The following is a 16,066-nucleotide window of genomic DNA, read 5'->3' as shown; positions in this document are numbered from 1 at the left end:
CCTCTATAATGTTTGATCATCTCAGTTTAGATAAAATGGCTTCATCTTGTTTATACTGAATCCATGGGGGCAATGATACAGGATTTACTTCTGTCCCTCAGGAAGGTAATTCAAAAATTTCTTTTTACAAATAGAAAAAAAAATCCTGATTTGCTAGGGTTTTGCCTGTTTATTTAAACTATAAAAGTGATTTGATTACTTTTGCTACTTTCTATTAGAAATACAAATATATATACCTCTACAAAAAAGTGGGAATAATTATCAGACAAAAAACTTCCCAGGAGGATTTTAAATAGAAAAAATTACAATTAATTGCATTGGAATGTGGTCAAATAATACTTTAATAGCCATTTAATATACCACAGTTAGACAAAAAAGCCACCTGTAAATCAAAAAGAGAAAAAAAAAAGGAACTTAAAATTGAGCCATATATATTTCTCTCCTTATATAAAATTATTATATAACTTATGATACATATTATATATAAATTATACACATATATTAATAGCCCTGTGGATATGCACGTGTAAATGGACACAAAATATAAAAATAGAAGATAATATTAGTTGGAAATTAGAAGTAGATGATTTTAAAAAAAGCTAAGTTTAAGTAGATGATAGGAAAGTGACTGGTCAAAATAAGGACTGCTCAAGTGCACTAAAAGAAGACAAAATTTTATTGCTACTGCCATGCTCCTAGCAGGTGTAAAAATAAAAGTATCAATAAACAAAAAGACAGATGCGTTTATTAGAAATGCTAAAAGCACCATTTTAAAATTCTGCATCTAAAAGTTTTAGAAGAAATGGTTAAAAACTTTCTATATTGTTGAGTAACAAAACAACAGGAAAGTATGGGAAGATCAAAAGTAAGTAAACATGCTATCCTGTAAAAGGCTAAATAAGATGCCTTGAGTAATTATAGGCCTGCTCCCATGAGATTGATCCTAGCAAATTATGGGCTCAAATAATAACTAACTGCATTGATGAATCCAATCAACATGGGCTTTTAGAAATGAGCTCATTTCAAAGTAATTTATTTCCTAACAAGATTTGTACTTGGGAAATGTAACCACCAATGACCCATATTTATACAAAGCCTTTTACTTTATTTTGGTTCAATAGATATGTAACCATCCCTGCTTAGTGTGACACCCATTATACTGATTAAATAGGTGCTATCTGATGTGTCTCAAATGTAATTGGGAAAGAGGGGAGGATTTGCATTGATGCCTTACAGAACAGAAGCTTTCCAAAGATCACCTTGCAGACACTCAGGTGTGTCACAGGTACCTGATGTTCAGTCCATCACTGAGAGACCACACTGGACAAGGCTGTCACAGATGCATTAACGTAAAGGAAAAATAAATTATCGCACTTAAAGCCTTTAGAACAGAGTTTGAAGATATCTTTACTTTCTTTGAATGGCAGGTACAGAGGATGTTAATAATCTATGGGGAAGATAGTTTGGATGAAATCTCATCCTCAAAGATGAGAATGAGAATTTAAGCTGGGGAATACAAAAAAGATGAAGAAAATTAATGAAAAATGTGAGAATTTCTAGAAGTAATTCAAAACTTTTCTTAAAGGTGAACTCCTAGGTTTTAATTTACCTACTTTTTTCCATCTTTCCTGAAAAGGAAAATAGATGCAGCAAATAAAATAATAGAAATAAATAGAATAAAATAAATAAATAGAAAAAAAAATAATAGAATTAAATGAGATTAAATGGGAAAAGATAGAAAAGACTATAGAACTCTGGCTTTAGACTCAGCTATGTAACCATACATTTACTACTCAAAGTAAGCTGATGAGTATGGCAAATCCATTATAAAAATTAGTCAATAATTTCATAGTTTTTACATCAAATGTAAAAATTGATCTTATTAAGGATTAATTCAGCAATCCTTAAGCTTAATTACTTACATTTACAGGCACCATTAATAATTTTGTAAGTGGACATTATTAAAATGTTCTCCTAAAGAAGAGAGGAAAATTTAATTGCAAAGAAATATACCATTCACTATGAAATAGCATTTTTTTACCACATTAATTACTTACATTATATAAAGTGGCAGCTTAGTGAATTTTATGTCTCAGACATATCATTACTGCAAGAGATAAATTCTTTCCTGTAACCAGTCTTCAGAAGGTGGATAAGATGTAAATTTAAAAAAAAAAAGAAATATGAAGCTATTTGTGTTTTCTTTTCTATGCATAACAAGTGCGCTAGAGTTTAAAAACAAGTGAGAAGTTACAGGTTCCTGCATGAGTAATTTTACCTATCAATACCCATTACAAATCAAACACACAATTCTCCTGCTAGTCATTATTAGGAAAAGACAGTAAAACAGAGGGCATCATTATATCACTGCATGTATCTGTGATTCACTGACAAGTTGAATATTATATGCAGTTCTAGCTGTGCTCTCTCAGAAAGTATTTGGGAGGATGGTGACCTGCTGAGAGAAGAGCAGGGGAGGTGTGTGTGGAACAGGCTCCATCTAACAACAACCAGGTCAGGTCCTCGGGCTGGAGAAGCAATGATTAATTGGGGTTTATGAAACGGGGACAGGGACTGCTGGGCAGGGAAAAGCTGGGGCCTCTTTCTTCTGCAAGACAAACAAAATTCAAAAGGAGTTCAAAACTAGGAAAAAAAAGGTTCGTGAGTGACAGACTGCTGGAAATCCACGTCAAAGGAAGATATGCATGTTAAATATCTCTATGGATCTGGAAGTCCATGAGAGTTAAACCAACCAAGAATTATTGAATGCAAAGAAACAGTATGCAGCTCAAGGATCCAATAAACAAGAATAAGTAGAAGACTAGAAAAATATTTATGGGAAGAATTCATAATCATCCTTGTATATTCAATCATTGTCATTGTAAAACAGGGAATTCCTGTTTTGACTTATATAACCATTCAAATCCTTTATGTTTGTGAAGGAGGAAAGCAACGCATAAGATTACAGATTCAAATCTAAACAGGGAAGAAACTCACTGCATAAGACCATAACATCCTTAATTCTCCATGGGCTTAATTTGCTGACTTCCAACAATTACCAAACACTGTTTTGTATGACTTCTGTGATACCTTTCCTTCCACTCAGCTTCTACTTCTGCTTGGAGTCCTTGCTCTCCCACCTCTGTTGTGAGTTAGCTGACTTCTGGTTTTGGATTCATAATGTATATATTCTCCATCCAGCCTTTTTTTCTATCAGAAGCACAAAAAACCCAAAACCAAACCAACCCAACAAACCAATGAACAAAACCACAAAAAAAAAAAAAAAAATCCCCTTCAGATGAAGCTTTTTTTGATGTATGAATCACACACAAGAGCTGATTCCTAGCTTGATTCTTTGGTGTCTAATAAGCATGAGTGATTTTTTTATGTTTTGCTTAGTGTAGGTACCAACACAATTTCTTACCTCCTAGTAGTTGCCTATTTTCATGACATTTGTAGAAACCTTATTAGCATTAAGAGCTCTCTCTCTGTGTTCAACATATTCAACATATTCAAAATTACCCAACAAATTCAAAATTGTTGTGGAGAATGCCAAAACAAGTAGATAAGGAGCATGGTGCAGCAATACTTTGTCCTTAAGAAATAAAGGCTTGTATGAATTTGAAAAGATAGCAATAAATAAATCTCACTTCATTAATTTTTCCTTTTTTGTTTTCTTGTATCCTTTCTGTTGTTTCACTCTAGCACAGTTTCTTTCAAATCTTCCTTTTCTTGGGGACAATCCATATATTAGAGGCATATTAATTACAATATATATTTACCAGTACAATATGTATGTATGAGAACTCAATTTGAAAAAAAATTACAATTAAGGATATAGAATAGAAAACTTGTTTCCTGAGTCAACTTGTTTGAAGTTCAAGTATCTAATTATATTGGCTTGCATTAAATAAATTTTCAGGAATACTGAACCAATAGTCAATGTACAAAAAATAAAAATTTAAAATTTTTTGTTGTTGTGGTAGGACTTTTGCTCAATACAATGTGAAGGGTCTTATGCAGGAAGGAGGTATCATCACTGATATACTGAAAATGGAGTTTAGGCAGCCTTACTATTTATTTAAACAATCACAATAAAGATATTCAGCATTTCAGAAATGTGTTGCATATCTGCTTTTCATGGGCCTCTTGAAGTAACAAAACTGCAATACTGCATCCTGCATAGGCATGGTTATTATTCCTAAATTGAACTAGGAACAGCAGATATGGCAATATTTAAGAAAAAAAGTTTCTTCTCTGTGGAGGTCACGAAGCTCCTAAGGGCAACTGTAATTATTTCTTTAGAATAAGCAGATACAGACTCTGTAAGCTATAAAGGTTTCAAAAGTGCAGTTACAGCACTTTGTGTCAATAATCTATGGATCACAAATTGCCTGAGGGGAATGTTAACTCCATAAAGTGAGTTTTACTTTTTTGGAAAGGCATATAAATGAATTTGGCGTCCTTAAAGGGCTTCTCAGGCAAAATTTCAGCTTCTTGTCTGTGCCCGGAGTAATTATGGACATAGCAATACAGCCATGCTTGGAACCAGATGAAGAGCAGAAAAAAGATGCTGGTGATTTGTAAAGTTTGCAGTAGACCTGTCAATATATTTGCTGTTTTGTATGATTTTACATATGTAGTGGTCTCATAGGACAGAAATGCGAAACTAAGAGAAGCCCATAGATTAAAAGCCTTTGTTACTTGTTTCTATTTTGCTCTGACTGGAGGGGAGCAAAGGGAAGAGGAAATAAATCCAAATCTTGGAAATAAAACTAAATCACCAGAGAAGCATTTAATATTAATTAAACTGGGCATCCTGATGAATTTCTATTTGGCTGAATATATTTTGACCTTGCCCAGACATCAGACAGATCCCACAGGCTACTAACAGGAAGGAAGGAAGGGGCTAGAGGCACAGGGTCTATTCCCTTGAGTGGCCAAATCTGTCGTGGCAGGCAGAACCTTCCTGGGCCCAGCCCAGTTTGAACAGGAAAAAGATACACCAGCCACATTTGTTTAGAAGCAAATTCCACACACTCTTGGAATGCTCAATGCCAAAATGGATGGCAGGGATCCCTGAGCCCAGGATTCATCCCAGCCAAGGTCATCCAGGGTGCAGGCTTGTTATGACACACAGCGTACACTCAGTTGTAATCCAAGCAAGGGATTAGTGCCACAGTCCACACTGTGATTAAGGACCTTATATAAAGACCTTGCTGCTTATAAATTTACAACGTCTTAAGTATCTGGGATGAGACTCCCCATATGTTTTATTTTCAAGGTGAACTAAATTCACTGAAAAAAATGCTCATTGTTTTCTGAAAATCATTTTAGAAGTAACTAAAAAAATATGGCTATAAAATTAAAAGCATTTGATCAGGAATGAAAATGAATGAGCAGTATAATTCAAATTACATTTGTACGTAGGATTTCACTCCTAATGTTTTCGGACTTGATTTCTTTAGCCTAGGTTTTATGTGTTGTTACTCTATATCACAGTAGCGATTGTAAGACCCTGATAGAGAAGAAGAAATTTACTGGCTAAAAGCCAACATCAGACACTCCACCAACAGGGAGCCAAAGTAATTGTCTTCTTCTCAACATAGAAAGATTGTCAGTGGAATAAATAAAAGAAAATAAATACTACAATTATGGTTGTAGAAACTTGAGAGTCAAAATTCAGAAAGGAAAATTGTTTTCAAAAATGCTTATTAATTTTTTTTAAATTGCTCTCTACTGTTATCTTTGTTTTAACATGAAGATAAATAACGAGAAAAAAATTAAAAAACAGTTCTGAGATAACTAAGAAAGGAAAAAATGTAAATGCTGATAAGATTTACTAAAGTGCTTGCTGCATTTCACTTTACTCCTTTCAAAACTCCTGTCTGAAAGATAAAAAGGAAAAGAAACTCCTATATTGTACTATTAAGAAACTCTTATTTATAACTCTAATTTGATACAGAATGAAGAAGTAGCCAGAAATATATAATGTAATTTTCAAATAGGGATATTAATTTATTGGGCTGGACAAGTCATAGAATATAGATACTGCTAGCTCACAGGAAACTTATATAGACCAAAAAGTTAAGTACATTATTCAGAAGGTGTGTATTCTTCTATTGTCATTGAAAATAAAAAGCAAGAACACAATTATGATTCACAAGATAGTGTGTTTTGAAAATCAAATCCTCAAAGCTGTCCTTTTGGAATACCTTTAATACATATGTCCAATATGAACAATCCCTTCTCTTCCGCTCAAAATATTTTCTTTACTTGCAACTCTTTTCAGGCAATAACCATCAAAAGATTTTAATTGTCTCTTTTCTACAGCTGGATGGATCTAGCTTTCTAACACAGCCAACTTAATGAGAGAGAAAAGCAATTAAAATTGGGATTAATGACCTTGGCCTGATCTATGTCTGGAGGGAACTGAATCACAGCAAGGTATGTGGATTGTGTTCCTCTAGACACGGTTCACATGGCTAAATAAATTCTGTTGTCATCCTCAGGACTGTCCTGGTCATTGGGACCTCATTTTTAAACAATAAAGTGCTAAATTATCTTTTCTGTTTCCAAAACTAAGCTCTTAAGAAGAGATGGCAAACCAATGGAATTAAAGAGGATATAACAAATGTGGAAAAAAAAAAGATTAAAAGTATGGAGGCTGGAATTCTTCATGCTGGAAAAAAGGAAAGGAGAGACATGATTGAGAGCAAGAGGAATGCACTGGAGGTCCTGGCCAGGCCTGTGTGTTCCCAGCACCTCCTGCTTCAGCTGCTGAAGGAAAAATACTGTTCTGGGCAAAGCATTCATCTCACCCAGAAGGGCATTTCTTATGATCCTACTGATTTCAGCTGTGGTCGTAAGTTATCCTAAAGTATACATTTAAACAATGGAAAGATGCAGGTGTGTCAAATCTGATGAGTTTTGTAAGGTCTTTTTCTATTATACATATGAAGAAATTAAAGCAAGGCCATTTTTTTACGGATTGTGTAATTAGCCATATTAAGCTCTATATACTGTCTTTGATTTTTTTCAGCTTTAAGGAAGGCTGGTGTTCCAATCAATCTCCATCCTCCTGCTACCCCTGCACAGTGTATTGCAAAGTATGCATTGGGCTGCCAGGGGTGACCAATGCGTCCTTGAGAGAAAAACCTGGCAGCTCCCAGTCCACTAAAGTGCTGAGCAGTGTGACATGGCTGTGAGGGCAGCTGGGATGGTGGGAGGTTGATGAGGAAACCTGGCTTTTGCCCTAGGCAAGCCCATCAGATATGGATTCTGCATGGGCAACTACATTGCTAAGTGGACAGGCCATGCAGTCACAGGCTGGCTAGCTTTCCTTTTTCTAGGAAATCAGAAAATTGTAAAATTTTTTAATATGTTTTGTTCTGTTTTGTAAATGTCTTTTATCATTTTGGAAAATTTATTTTCTAAATATCTTCATTTTCTCTTTCGTATACTCTAGAGTTCCTACATTTAGTCAGAAAATTCTTGAGGCTGGCTGCACCAAACCAAACACCAGTTTTAAGAAAATGTTATTTCTTTGCTAGGCTGTCATGGGGAAGTACTGAGTTCCTGAGACACCCATACTAGGGAAGCAGAACAACTGCAGTATTGTATTCCTACAAATATTCCCAGTTAATGCAATTGTTTTATAACTACTAAATGCAAAGAGAGGGTTAACCTCAGGCAGAAGATGGGCAGGAGAATGGAATGGATCCAACCATAGAAGAGGAAAGACCTGAGGGTGGGAGAAAAAGGGAGACAGAGACATACATCATGCCATAGCATGCCACACTTCATGTGGCACACAAGACATTCTGTTACAGCACAAAGTTGGGGAACTCATAAAATGAGGACAGATAGCAGACATCTGCCTTGGAAGGAAGCCAAACAGACAAGATACTGCAGCAGACAGAGACTGACTTATTTACAGCAACAACAAAGCAAATACCTATTTCCTTGAAGAGCTTGGAAGCAGGATTTGCTCAGACTTCAAACAAATCAGGCCAAAAGGCCTAGGTCTCAAAGAAAACAAAAATATGCCAACTGCTCAACAGGCTGGAGTCGTTCAGAAACTGTCCTTTGAAGGTGGAGCTGGACCAGGGCCACTTCACAGGATTGCTGTCAATATAAACTCTAAATACACAAGTTCATGGAAACAGGGGGAGTAAGTTCCCCCTTTTTTCATTTTTTAAGGGACATCCAAATTAGTTAGAACTAATGTTTTTCTGACTATCAAAGTGAGTGGTTACTAGATTTTCCTCTTCTTGATGTTAGGTTTGTCCTTCTGTAAGAACTGCCTGTTTTGCATGACAAATCAAGGACAAGTAATAATGCAAATGAGCTATTTTCTCCTTAGACTCACCCTCCATAACCTTATTCTTTTAGTGCCATGGGAAAGGAGCTTCAGGAATAGGTAAAATGGATTGATCAACACATCACTGAGCAGACCTCTGGCATCCTGAAAATGTGTCTCCAGGCCTTGTATATAATAGACAAGGCATACAGCATATTACAGTTTAGTAGCAATCTTTATTCTCACTGAAGCAGAGGTAATTAAAATCATCACAAGTACAGAGGCGCTTGCAATTTAATATCAAAGGCAAACTTGGGACACACATACCCCACACCCCTCCTCACTCCAGATTTAGTATGAAATAAGACAAAAATGTGGAAATAATTATCACTTTGATGCTGCAGGTGCTGTACTGCTCAAAACATCTATAACTGGTAGGTACTCATTTTCATGTACTGCTGGTAGCTGAAAGAGATTGCTGCTTCACTGATTTACCCTCTCTGTCTGAATGAAGCTGTGTTTTTTAATAAAAGTCTTTATTTTCTTACATACAGCATTGTCTTGATTGTTTGCTTAAATAATTTTTTTTTGCTGATTTTTAATTATCATTGAATCACTTGATTTCAGGCATCTATTGTGACGATATAGATGCAAAATAGGTTTCGTACAAAGAACTGAATTTTTTTCAGGTTAGCTCACAGTTAAGTGACTTAAGTTTGTTGAAAATCCCCATGTGAAAGCAGAATCAGAGCCACAAATCTGGGAAAATTCAGGTCCATTGTAAGTAGCCTAGAAAAGTAATGCACTTCCTCCACCTTGGTAGATGATAAATAAAATATGTGAACTATGAAAAAGATAAAGAGCATTTTTTAATGTTTATGAGCCCCATTCCTAAAAAATGTTGCTATTATTTTTTAAAAGTTTAAGCAGCATATTTATTAAATTGTTAAAAAACCACTTGTAATAGACCAAGGCACATTTTTACGTTGTACAAACCAGTTATCCATGCACAGAAAATCAATCTTTTATAGTTACAAGCCAATCTTTTGCCTTTCCTATCTCTGTTTACTCATGCCTAATTACAGAAAGTCTCTTGCAGTATTCCTATTAAATATTAACACATAAATAATGGCTGTACTATAGAAATAGCACAACATTAACTGAAACAGAACATATTTAACAAAGGGAAAGAGCAGAAAAGGTTCAATACTAAATAAGCTACAAAACTTTGGTCAGTATCATATAGAAGGAAGAAAACACAAGGTAAATATAATATTCAGTTAATTCTTTTGTCATTTACCTAGTCAAGATCTCCTAAAGCATAACAATCTCACAATTACTCATGCACATGCTAGGATTTTTAACTAGTTTTCTTTCACTATACCTGCAGGTTATGTAACTCATGGCCTTACAACTATTAATGGCTTTTTAAAAACAAAACAAGGTGTAGAGACAATGTTTTCATGAGGCATTTTAAGATGTTCTAGAAAAGTACTTTGCTGACTGTAGAGTTCATTTTTCTCCCGGCTGATTTATGTTCGGAGATTGCTCGGCCGGTGATTTATGTCCGGAGAGAGATAGCTCAGAGATGCCACTTGCTCGGTTTCTCGGCTGTTTAGGCTTGTAAGGTTTTCTGTGAGCTGTTTAGGTGTTCTGGAATTCTCAGGGATGGCCTTGAAGAGCCGACGCTTCAAAGGACGAGGAGAGACTTCTGATCTTGTCTCGGTCTTGGTGTTTATTAATTGTTTATCTAAAAGATTTTCTTTCAGCCCGACAGAGGTCTGCACAGCAAGTCAGCCATGGGCACACTCCCCAAGCCCCCGGGCGGTCACTTATCTTTATACCCAAAGTTACGTGTACAATATTTATCATTTCTCCCCAATACCTTCTACTCTTATTAACCGGTGCACTTCTAGTAATAACCAATCCCAAAGTGCCACCACCACCACAGAAGATGGAGGCCAAGAAGAAGAAGAAGAAGAACAGGACACGCCCCAATTCCTCCATCTTACTTCTTTAGACCCCCCTGTACCAAAATCCTAAACCCAGTGTTTTACACTTTAACTAACTTATCCCTTCACCATTCACCCAGTGAATTCCTCCCAGTCCTCATACAGGTCTCATCTCCTGTGTAGGATCAAAATCCTGCCACCAGACACTTCTGGCAACATTCCAGGATTCCTGAGCCCCCCAAGGGTGGTCTCGGCCTCTCTGCACCTCCATCCTGAGGTGCTGAGATCCCACAGCTGACCTTCATCAACTTACACTAACAGAAGACAGAACTACAAAGTTAATCAAACTATCTTCTTCACCATGAATCAATTATTAGTGACCCACATGGCAAATCTGGGTTTATTAATTCTGTCAAAACCACTTATGTTTTAGAGGGGGAAAAAGCTTTTGGGGGAAAAAAAAAAGTATTTTCATACCTTTTTGGAAAGGATTGGGAAATGAACAAATGTAGAGTCGCATTCTACAACTGGTATTCCTTGGAGAATGGCTAAGGCTTGGCTGCCTTGACATGGCAACTCCAAAACGTTGATATTTTTTGAGAGAATAAGACAACTGTTAACATTTTAAAACAAAGCAACTTGTAGGGTGCTGTGACTAACTCCTCTTAAAAAACCAAAGGACAAAAGTATGGGCCTAGGAGACAGAGCTGCAGCTGCAGTCCAGAACAGCAGCAGTAGCAGTGCCCAAAGAGCCTCAGGGCACACAACAAAGACAGAGGCCACACTGGTTCAACAAACCATTAATCTTAGATGGGAGGAAGAGGTATAAGGAAAAAATAAACAAGAAATGAAAGAAGGTGTAAGGTGGTAATAATTACTGTAAATAAGGAGATGAGAACTACCGATTTTTGGTAAGAGTTCTTTAGAAAATTTAAAGATGATTCATTGCCAACTCTAATATTTTTAGGTAACAAAATCCATTCCTCAGGAGAAAAAACCTCCAATCATATTTATGCATTGGGGGTGATTCACCTTTTAGAAGAAAAATAATATTTATATTATTAATAGAGAACAATTCTTTTATGTCAAAATCCTATCCAGCAACCTTTATATATGTATGTCACACAGTAGAGAGGGTTTAATTTGTTATTCTAATAGCAATACTAGAAACCACTGTGTGGTTCAATTTTAAAATAGCTGTATCCAGATCATTTGCATACAAAACTTTTAATACTGCCTGACAAGCTCTGTGAACCATTAACATGGCTTTCCAGCAACTCTTGACATGCTGTCAGTTCAAGAACAGTGACAGAGAGGAAATGTGTTTAAGTTTTTAAAGAGGGCAATTACAGACCTGTCAGCTAGATGCCAATCATATGCAAAATAAAGGAATGGAAGCTACAGGACTATAATCAAGAATTAAAGAAGGATGTCATAATTAATGCCAGTCAACTTGGATTTGTGAAAAATATATGGCATCAAAATAATGTTTTTTCTTGTTTAAAGTAAGGTTACAAGTTAAGTTGACAGTAGTGGTAAATAACACTCTCAATACAAAATATGTAGGTTTCTATTTGACATGTAACTTTAATAACATGATAATTTTTATTATAAAATTGCAACAAAACTTTTAAACTGAACATCAAATGGATTGGTGTATTTGCTAGGTCTCAAAGGTTTGGTTTGAGGAAATGGTCATCATGTACTTGTGTGTCTAATGGAAGTCTAGGAGAGCTTTTCCTCGCTTATAAACACTTATTATTTCTAGGAAAGTAAATTCTAATGCAATTTAAAATAACACAAAGATTGAGGATTATTTAGATAATGAGAAGCATAAATCACTGATACAATGCAATCTGAATTGTACTGTAGGGTGGGCATTATCAGACCTGGTATTTGTGATGGGCCCAAATGCAGTTACCCCTCTAGGTACAAACTGGTTTCTGCTTCTATGGCAGCAGGATCAGCTTCAGAAATTGTGTCAACACAATTACCCTTTACCACATAAATAGTTTAATAATGAGGGAGGGAAAGCTATGCTACTAGCCTTTTCTCATTAAAAAATCATTAACAGAGAACAATGCAAATGTGATAGGGAAATCGATTAACCGGGAAATAAAGGAAAATAATAAAAGAAATGTAATTCTTTCAATCAAATCCTTAGGGAACTTTAGTCTGGTATACAAAGACCTTAAGGGGGGGCTACTAATCAGGTAAGAACTTATAGAAAAGAGAATCTTTCCAGATGGCCTTTTCAGTCCTGGCAACAGGACACTGAGTAATTCAGAACAGATATAATTCCACTTTTTAAAGATCTAAAACTAGGCAGCTGTTAGAGTAATCATCCAATATAAAGTGTTCTGCATCACTTACAGCCTTCTAAATAAAGACTCTTTAGTTTTTTTAGCAATTCTATTATACTGCAAAGAAGAATTAAATCCAGAAAGTACTAGAAACTCTTATTAAGTGCATGTGGAACATGAAAGACCTTTTTTCCCTTCTGCCTAGATACATATGATGCTTTTTTGAATATTTTGAAATGCCTAGAATGAACTTTGGATGAGTTCAATTTACTTCATTAACTTTATGCTTTTTCTGTTCAGAATGCGCTAATACATTCCTTATGAAGTATCGTCTAAGATTTAGAACATTCTCAGTAAAACAAACTGGATAATAGAAGGGTGAAAATACATTTTAAAATGCTACATTTCTATGAAAAAGCTATTTCATTAGAAATAAAGAAAACCATTTTTTCTCAACATATAGTTTGTTAAAGTAATGAAATCATAGAATAGTTTGGGTTGGAAGGGACCTTTAATGGTTATCTACTCCAAGCCTCCTACAATGAGCAGTGACATCTTCAACTAGATCTGGTTCCTCAGAGTCTTGTTGACCCTGACGTTGAATGTTTCCAAAGATGGGGCATCTAACATCTCTCTGGCTGACCTGTTCCAGTGTTTCACCACCCTCGCTGTTAAAAACTTCTAAACTGCATTAGCCCCCTTTGAATTTAACATCATTACCCTGCTAAAAAGAAGTTTGTTTCCCATCTTTCAGTCTCTGTCAGAGACTGAAATACTATAGTTTATGACCTAAACATTTTCATGAAAGACTTTTTCCCATTATAGCAGAACTGTGTTAGAAATGCTGCAGAGATGACCCCCACACCCTGAATGGGGCTCTGAGAGGCCCTACACAGTTCACTAAGGATGATAAAGTGATAACTCAGGATGGGGACATTCTCAACCTTGTATCAACAGGGATGAACCTATTAAATATGTTCAAACTGCTTTGTAAACACAAATCCAGCTGATATGAACCCATCTGGTATTTATTACTAGAAAATCTTAAAATAGGCAATTTTCCATTAGACTGGTAAACACATGCAAAACTCCATATACCAAGAATATAATATAGGGGACAATAAGGGGAACAAACTTTCTTAATCACTGCTTATTAAAAATATGTTCAAATTACAAGCATAAGGAAGTTACTAGAACATAATTCTAAAATATTGTCTTTCTGGTAAATGGAATATAGAAAGTACGTCTTAAATGAAAGAAGTTTCCAATATAAAGAAAAAGCAATTTTTCTGTTATGTATTTCACTAAATGCTCCTCTTCCACTGTAGGCTATGGCCTAGAAACATGCATTTTGTTATTATTTATAGAAACAAAGAAAAATGCATTATTTTCTTTTTATTAGACAGACATCAATAATCTCAGATACTTTTTTTCACAGACTAAAATACTGCCATTTTCTTCAGTTTCTGCTGCGACTTCTGAAGATTGGACAGGAAGATACTAACTACTTATTCTGCTTTATTTTAAGGCAAGAAGTATATATGTGTCTGCTACTTTTGTCAGCTTGGCTACAACAGAAATATTTGGCCATCAGCATCATGAAGTGCCAAGAAATAAAAGATTAAACTGCATTTTCAAGCATAATTGGAGACGAGCTTGATATATTGCAGCAATCTGACAAGTCAGTGTCAAGGAACAGCTCCAAAATAGAAATTTGTCCTAAGAGGCAAAATATTAACTTCAGTCACTGCTGCCCCTTAGTCCATCATTGCGTTGGTTAAGAAAAGTGTGGAGCAGATATAACAGCAAGTATGGATATTGTACAGGACAGTTTTTGATGACAAAAAAAAATGAAAGAAAAGAAGAAAATAAGGGAAGAAAGATAAAGGATTTGCTAGATTTTGTCCTCCCAAGAACAAAGGCCTGTCAAACTCAAATATCCTGAGGAAAACTGGGTGACTACTCCAGTTAAAAAACTGGCAGACCAGGTTAGTTAATTAAGGTGTCTGTTCAGGCACCTCACTCTGCCACAGAGACATTTATACAGGAGATCAATGTTAGTGACCTGTCCTGTAATGTATTTAGTTTGAGACTTCAGGTTTTTTCCTAGGTAAACCTTGTCCTTTTAATTCAGGTCATTACTGTGCAATATAAAGTGTTTGAATTTGGCTTAGGAGCATGTATTTTACAGAGGGTGAAATTTCTGCCAATGTTATCTTTTAGGTAGTAATTCCCTTTTAGCATCTGCTGGCAGCAGTGCTTCCAGTGACAAGAAAGGCTTTTGCCACAGCTATTGCATTTGCACAGTAAGTACTTGTGGGAAATAGAAATCTGTTCTGTTACAGTAATCCTTACCAATGAAATAAAGAAATATTCTTTTTTTTTTTTGTTATACTTACAGCTATCGAATGTTGCTTTGTTCTTATTTCTGCATTTCCACTATCTCGCAGTGCTTCCAAACGAGGAACACTGATGACTGAGTAGCAAGTGGTGCAGCCTCTGCTGTGTTTCACAGATACCACTGATTACAGATCTGTTTGGCCTTCTGCATGCAGACATGTCTTACACTATGAAATTCTAGTTGCATTGTATCAGCTCACACTTCAATACTGAGGAAATGCTTCTTTACCTTTTGTATTACTCATTGTGTTAGGGTGTGCTATTTCACCCTGGGAGACTGTCACAGAAGTCTAGCAGGTAACTCTGATCCCTGACTGGGTAAATGCTTAATTTTGCAATATTTTCACTTCATGGGAAAACATAATTCATGTTAAAACTCAGGCTATGAAACTATGTCAGTTAGGGAGCATATTTGTTTCTATGGAACACAACTGCCAGGAAATAATACATAACACTAACTGGTTTGCATTTATGGCAATTACATTATGTCTTCAACTTAAATGGTTATTGATAGGACATTCAACACCTGCAGTCAAGTGTAGTTGAAACAAGATACTTGGGAATCAGATGTGCTTGTATTTTGTTTTCACCTTTTTAGTCAGGAATCTGTAAGCATCTGAATTTACCATTTATATGGTTGGCTCCAGTATTAGTGAAGGCAGCTAGTGACAGGTACATTTAATTTATCCTCATTACAACAAATGGCTTTTGATGTTCAGGAAATGTGTGCATTCATCCATCATATTTTGACGTGTAAATGATCACTTGAAAATTAATATTTCTTGCTTCTGGCTTGCTGTCACATAAATAGTTTAATATTAATTATTCTGATGAAGTGTACATTGTTCTATAGTATTTCCAGTGAATGTGTTCCATTGCATATAGAGCTCAAATTGATCAAAAATCTTGATATTTGATTCATATATTTATCTGAGCTGAAAAGTGAAAATAAAGACAGATGACTGTAATTTTTCTGCACACTATCCTAGCTTATGATGGACCTCCAATCTGAAATTCTAGTTAATATATTTTGTTCATATGATTAGGAGTCATGCTTGAAAGGCAGTTCTATCCCAGTTTTTCTTCATCTATCTCAGAACTCTAAAATA

Source organism: Ammospiza caudacuta, chromosome 4, assembly GCF_027887145.1.
Source record: "Ammospiza caudacuta isolate bAmmCau1 chromosome 4, bAmmCau1.pri, whole genome shotgun sequence".
Taxonomy (NCBI): domain Eukaryota; kingdom Metazoa; phylum Chordata; class Aves; order Passeriformes; family Passerellidae; genus Ammospiza; species Ammospiza caudacuta.
Note: the sequence above shows the minus strand (reverse complement) of the source record.